The sequence below is a fragment of the Gorilla gorilla genome, chromosome 19 (assembly GCF_029281585.2).
Source record: "Gorilla gorilla gorilla isolate KB3781 chromosome 19, NHGRI_mGorGor1-v2.1_pri, whole genome shotgun sequence".
Taxonomy (NCBI): domain Eukaryota; kingdom Metazoa; phylum Chordata; class Mammalia; order Primates; family Hominidae; genus Gorilla; species Gorilla gorilla.
In genome coordinates this window covers 85,983,084-85,990,505 of record NC_073243.2, presented here as the reverse complement: position 1 = coordinate 85,990,505, position 7,422 = coordinate 85,983,084, and the positions used below count along the sequence as shown (strand labels likewise).

The 7,422-nt window shown below is 42.0% G+C and overlaps 1 pseudogene; it reads left to right on the top strand.

The window, feature by feature from the left end:
- The first annotated feature begins 4,918 nt into the window (after window positions 1-4,918).
- Window positions 4,919-6,898, top strand: LOC101133407 (moesin-like; annotated as a pseudogene).
- The last annotated feature ends 524 nt before the right edge of the window (window positions 6,899-7,422 follow it).

Below are 7,422 nucleotides of genomic sequence, written 5' to 3'. Positions count from 1 at the left end.
GTTCTATTTGTGTGAGAACATAGACTGAGATCTCTAATTTCTGAGCCTCATCAGATCTTGATTAGGAAGTGTTACTATGGACCAGATATCTATGATCAAAACACAGGGTCAAAAAACAAAAAAGAGGCCAGGTGTGGTGGCTGGCTGATGCCTGTAATCCCAGCACTTTGGGAGGCAGAGGTGGGCGGATCACCTGAGGTCAGGAGTTCAAGACCAGCCTGGCCAACATGGTGAAACCCCGTCTATAATAAAAATACAAAAATTAGCTGGGTGTGGTGGCAGGCATCTGTAATCCCAGGTACTCGGGAGGCTGAGGCAGAAGAATCACTGGAACCAGGGAGGCAGAGGTTGTGGTGAGCCAAGATCGCGCCATTGCACTCCAGCCTGGGGGAGAAGAGTGAGACTTCATCTCAAAAACAAAAACAAACAAACAAAAAAAGAGTAAAAAAAACAAAAAAGAATATGTAAGTCCCCAAAATAGAATTATCTTGAGGTAAGGGAGAGTATCATTCAATATCTCAGGCCCCCCACAAAAATCAGAAGTCTGGTCCTAGAACAGCTTGGGACTAAGGTTGAAAACCAGCTACATCCCTACAATCTGATAGTACGCTCTTTTGGATAACAACAGGTCAAACAAGAGCTATACAACTTGAAACCCAAATATGTAACCAGTTTTGGGGTCTGCTTCATAATCTGGACATGGGAAGTTTGGTTTTAAATTCTAAGTGTCCATGAGACAACATGTAGTAAGTATAACAATAGATGTAGCAATGTACTAGTCCATTCTCATGCTGCTAATAAAGACATACCCGAGACTGGGTAATTTGTAAAGTAAAGAGGTTTAATTGATTTACAGTTCAGCATGGCTGGAGGGGCCTCAGGACACATATCATCATGGCAGAAGGGGAAGCAAACACATCTTTCTTCACATGGTGGCAGCAAGAAGTGTTGAGCAAAACGGGGGAAAGCTGCTTTTAAAAGCATCAGATCTCTTGAGAACTCACTCACTATCATGAGAATAGCATGTGGGTAACGGCACATGATTCAATTACCTCTCACCAGGTCCGTCCCACGACACTTGGGGATAATGGGAATGACATTTCAAGATGAGATTTGGGTGGGGACATAGCCAAACCATATCAAGCAACAAGCAACTTTTGTGGTTTCTCTACCCGTTGATCAAAACAGGCCTGACATATTTGTAATTCAGGAATACAACTCAGATAGATAAATGATAGTTGATAGGTAGATAAATAGATAGAAAGCATTAACTTCCTAGGGCTACCATAAGAAAGAACCGCAAACTGGGTGGCTTAAAAGAACAGAAAATAATTTTTTCACAGTTCTAGAGGCTGGCGGTCTGAAATCAATGTGGCAGGGTCAGTTCCTGAGGGCTGTGAGGGAGAGTCTGTACCGTGTCACTCTCCTAGCTTCCGGTGGCTTGCCAGCAATCTTTGACATTTCCTGGCTGGCAGATGCATTGCTCAAATCTTCTGCCTTTGCCTGATGTTCTCTCTGCCTCTCTCATGTAGTCTTCCCTCTGTGCATGTCTGACTCTTCATATTTTTCCTTATTTATAATGATACCAGTCAACTGGATTAGGGTGCACTCTAATGACCCCATTTTAACTTGATTATCACTGTAAAGATTTTCATTCCAAATGAAATCACATTCTGAGCTACTTGTGGTTAGGACTCCAACATATATTTATTAGGAGACAAAATTGAACTCATAACTGATAGGTATATGTACAGATAGATTGCTAGATTATATTAAAAAGGACATGGAAAAGCAGATTAGTTTTGTATTCTTACACATGGTGGTGGTGTCAACCTTATCAATTATGTATTTAATCAGATTATTAGGTCTCAGAATAAAAGGTGAAACTTTAAAGTTGCTCTTTAATATAGGCTATATTGTTTTTAACAGTTGATGAATTGACATAAAAGTATTGTGTCCATCATTTGAAATGTAGAGGAAGAATTTATAGAACAAAATTTCTGCAATTATTTCTATATGTGAAACCTTATGATAAAACTTAATAGTAACTTCAGTTTATTGTAACTTAAATCAATTGAGTTATAAAAACCTGTGAGAATATGTCACATTCCAGTCATGTAAGGAAATGCTGTAAATATGAAGAATAAAATACAGTTACTATCCTCAATTAAAAAAAAAGATAGTCAATAAAAACTTAGAATGTAGTGCTAAAAAGTTTGCAATTGATTGAATAAATTATCAAAAGTTGTAGGAGGTTTTAAATGGGAAACAGAATTTTAATAAGACAAATATCTATGTAAGATAGGTGAACACCGGTAGAATATAGAGTTTCTCTCTTTTTTGTGTGTGTTTTTGTTTTTATAAGTAACCTAGAGGAAAGAAAAACTAAATGTGTTTTTAGATGACCTTTCCCTGGCCAATAAATAGTTACAGTGGAGTTGATATTCACAAGCTATGGTGACTGATTACATGTGAGAAATGTGGAAGGTACATGAATCTGCCACGCATAGACCCAACTCTTACTCAAAACTTCATTCTGAGTGTAGTTACCAGGTGACGGTGCTCTGTTACATGATGAAAGAAAAGCTAAAATCTGAAATGTTGGAACACAAAAATATTTTGTTTGTAACATTTTGTTGAAATATTTTTTTGTTTTTATTTTTTCTTCGTATTTTTAACTCTGAAAAAAAGAACAAAATTTTAAAATAAGATAAAATGGGAAACTCGAAGCTGGGTTAAATGAAAAAATCTATTGGTATATTTAACATATTCTACAAGAAGAATGTTAAATGTAAGAAAATGTTTTTATATGGTTCAGAGTGTTTGGGAGAGAGGATAAATGAAACTCTAAAAACCAGCATAAAAAAGCTAAAGAAGAAAGAAGACTGACTAGCTACAAAAGCATTAATTTTTATAAAACATCCAAAATGAAAGGTATGAAGAAGATAAAGTAAAAGGCTTGTGACCAGCTACTGGATAGGTATGATTTTAAAAAGCAAATCGAATAGAAAAGCAAAGGAATTTAGTTCAGCTATACAGGATAGTTCGGACTTTGACTTACATTACATTTTGCTTTCTTTCTGAAAGTTTCTGCTTACCAAAAATATACGAAGTGTTACTTCACAAAATAAGGAGTCTGTGTGTCAGAATTCTTTATATGACTTTGATTATGTTTTAAAATTTATATCATCCTTTTGACTTTCCCTTTCTGTTCTGTCATGGGGATTAGTGGGAGTTGGGGAAGGAATATGTTTGGTAAGCTCTGTCGCTTATACTGGAAGTAGGTTTCTTATATTTTTGATATGGTAACAAATCAATCAATCAATAACATTTTGAAACTTCGTGGATTCTCAGCTGCATTCTCAGCTGCAAAATCTAAGTGAAAGGCAACCAGTCTAGGGTATTTGGAGATTTGCTGGTATATAGGTTTATATGAAGGAGAAGGGCCCCTGTGACTAGTGAAAAGTAGAGCTTATAGAGGCAATACCACAGATTTCCCCAGGAAAGGTAATCCCTTTCAATCAAACCCTTGGTTTATCACTCCAGAACTGATTGGTTACAGCGGGGTATGGCCTGGTGGAATGCTAAAATTCAGTTTGTTGAGTCTAGCAAAAACAATTCAAAATTTATTATCATTTAGTTTTCTGCTGTCTGACCAGTTTTCCTAGAAACAATTGTTTTGATTCTTTTTTTTTTTTTTTTTTTTTTTTTTTTTTTTGTTGAGATGGAGTTTTGCTCTGTCACCCAGGCTGGAGTGCAGTGATGTGATCTCCGCTCACTGCAAGCTCCGCCTCCTGGGTTCATGCCATTCTCCTGCCTCAGTGTTTTGATTCTTTTGTCTGTGGTCCTGACAGTTAGCTACTTTACACCCTTAGGCTCAAGCCTGTCCAGAGGGTAAAACTTAATTAATATTTTTTTTGTATCACTGTTTTATTGATGGTTAATATTCAGTGCCCAGAACAGTGCATACCATATTGTACATATAAGGTAGTTATTTATTAAATGCAAGGATAAATGTCAAAACTTTGTTAGCATCTTGCATAAACTTGGGCTCATCTGAGGGCTTTTAGTTATCACTGGCTTGGCAATGAAGCAAAGCAGTAGGTTAGAGAATTTACCCCAGAGTTCAGTTGCATGGTTTTCTTTTCCATATCCACTATTTATTAGCTATGCAAATTTGGGAGGTACTTTTAAATTTGTGTGTCTTGATTTTCTCTTCTATAACATAGAAATATTATTTTTTGGGTTTATTGTTAATATTAAATTGTGAAGTGTCTAATATATGCTGTGCAATCAAAGTTAGCTATTGAAAAAATTAAGGTGTATAAAGGATATGCTATAATAACAAAACAGCTGCCTCAGCTGGAACAACATAAAACCTTTCTCGGAAGCAAGAACATTAATTCAGTGAACATCTACATATGAGAAGGCAAGGCACAGAGTAATGAAGCACTGACTTTTATTTGGATTCTGACACTTCTGTTTTGGCCCTAGCACTTCCCTTTACTACCATACCACAGAGGTACTGGCTGTATAATTTAACCTTTTTGAGTTTCAGTTTTCTCCTCTATATGTAACAGATAATAATGCATGCTAGGTTTTAGATACTGTGTAGATAAGATAATTGTCTCTCATATTTCTCAAATCTGCATTATCATTCCACTCTCTTGCAATGTGCACAATTGGATTAATTAAATGGTTTCTCAACTGGTGAGGTCACCTGCAAGTAGGTCCCTCTTAAGCTCTCTGAAGCTAAATAAATAGTTTTTATAATTTTTATCAAAACATAGACAATTTATGTTCTTTGAAGAGAGAAAGGCTGGGCGGGGCAAGGCCAGCGGTAGGAGGGGAGGCAGGCGCGAGGGCGGGGAGCGGCGCGGAAGCCGGGCCACGTAAAGGAGCGGGCAGCTCAACAGGGGCGGCTCTTTCCTGGGTGGGGTTTGTGAAGTCGTGGCCCGTTAGCAGGAAGCCTAACAGTCGCCCCGACGCTAGTGAGGGACCCAATCTGAGTCCCCGGCCAGCCGAATCCCAGCCGTGTGTACTGCATGCTCAGCACTGCCCGACAGTCCTAGCTAAACTTCGCCAACTCCGCTGCCTTTGCCGCCACCATGCCCAAAACGATCAGTGTGCGTGTGACCACCATGGATGCAGAGCTGGAGTTTACCATCCAGCCCAACACCACTGGGAAGCAGCTATTTGACCAGGTGGTGAAAACTATTGGCTTGAGGGAAGTTTGTTTCTTTGGTCTGCAGTACCAGGACACCAAAGGTTTCTCCACCTGGCTGAAACTCAATTAAGGAGGTGACTGCCCAGGAAGTGCGGAAGGAAAGCCTCCTGCTCTTTAAGTTCAGTGCCAAGTTCTACCCCGAGGATGTGTCCGAGGAATTGATTCAGGACATCACTCAGCGTCTGTTCTTTCTGAAAGTGAAAGAGGGCATTCTCAATGATGATATTTACTGCCGGCCTGAGACTGCTGTGCTGCTGGCCTCCCATGCTGTCCAGTCTAAGTATGGGAACCTCAATAAGGAGGTGCATAAGTCTGGCTACCTGGCCGGAGACGAGCTGCTCCCACAGAGAGTCCTGGAACAGCACAAACTCAGCAAGGACCAGTAGGAGGAGCGGATCCAGGTGTGGCATGAGGAACACCGTGGCATGCTCAGGGAGAATGCTGTCCTGGAATATCCGAAGATTGCTCAAGATCTGGAGATGTATGGTGTAAACTACATCAGCATCAAGAAAAAGAAAGGCTCAGAGCTGTGGCTGGGGGTGGATGCACTGGGTCTCAACATCTATGAGCAGCATGACAGACTAACTCCCAAGATAGGCTTTCCTTGGAGTGAAATCAGGAGCATTTCTTTCAATGATAAGAAATTTGTCATCAAGCCCATTGACAAAAAAGCCCCGGACTTTGTCTTCTATGCTCCCTGGCTGCGGATTAACAAGCGGATCTTAGCCTTGTGCATGGGGAACCATGAACTATACATGCGCCGTCGCAAGCCTGACACCATTGAGGTGCAGCAGATGAAGGCACAGGCCCGGGAGGAGAAGCACCAGAAGCAGATGGAGCATGCTATGCTGGAAAATGAGAAGAAGCGTGAAATGGCGGAAAAGGAGAAAGAGAAGACTGAACGGGAGAAGGAGCTGATGGAGAGGCTGAAGCAGATCGAGGAACAAACTAAGAAGGCTCAGCAAGAACTGGAAGACCAGACCCGTAGGGCTCTGGAACTTGGGAAGGAACGGAAGCATGCCCAGAGCGAGGCTGAAAAGCTGGCCAAGGAGCTTCAAGAAGCTGAAGAGGCCAAGGAAGTCTTGCTGCAGGCCTCCCGGGACCAGAAAAAGACTCAGGAATAGCTGGCCTTGGAAATGACAGAGCTGACAGCTCAAATCTCTCAGCTGGAACTGGCTCGACAGAAGAAAGAGAGTGAGGCTATGGAGTGGCAGCAGAAGGCCCAGATGGTACAGGAAGACTTGGAGAAGACCCATGCTGAGCTGAAGACTGCCATGAGTACATCTCATGTGGCAGAGCCTGCTGAGAATGAGCAGGATGAGCAGGATGAGAATGGGGCAGAGGCTAGTGCCGACCTACGGGCTGATGCTATGGCCAAGGACCGCAGTGAGGAGGAATGTACCACTGAGGCAGAGAAGAATGAGCGTGTGCAGAAGCACCTGAAGGCCCTCACTTCGGAGCTGGCCAGTGCCCAAGATGAGTCCAAGAAGACTGCCAGTGACATGATCCATGCTGAGAACATGTGACTGGGCCGAGATAAATACAAGACCCTGCGCCAGATCGGCAGGGCAGCAACAAGCAGCGCATTGACGAATTTGAGTCCATGTAATGGGCACCCAGCCTCTAGGGACCGCTCCTCCCTTTTTCCTTGTCCCACACTCTTACACCTAACTCACCTAACTCATACTGTGCTGAAGTCACTAACTGGAGCAGCCCTGGAGTCATGCCAAGCATTTAGTGTAGCCATGGGACCAGCCCTAGACCCTTGGCCCCCACCCACTTCCCTGGGCAAATGAATGGCTCACTATGGTGCCAATAGAACCTCCTTTCTCTTCTCTGTTCCATTTAATCTGTATTGCTAGAATATTCCACTTCTCCAGCCCAGAGGTACTTTCCATTTGATTTTGCAAATACCCTTACACTTACTGCTGTCCTATGGGAGTCAAGTGTGGAGTAGGTTGGAAGCTAGCTCCCCTCCCCTCCCCTACCACTGCCTTCTTCTTCAGGGTCCTGAGATTTACAGGGTTGGAGTGTTTCGCGGTTTAGGGAATGAGACAGGACCTTGGATATCTGCTCCAGGCTGTCAATTAACCTAAAATTTGTCCTCCCAGTGCCCATCCCGTTTAGAGTTATTTAGGCTTTGTAATGATTGGGGGATAGAAAGATGTTCAGTCATTTTTATTTCTACCTCCCAG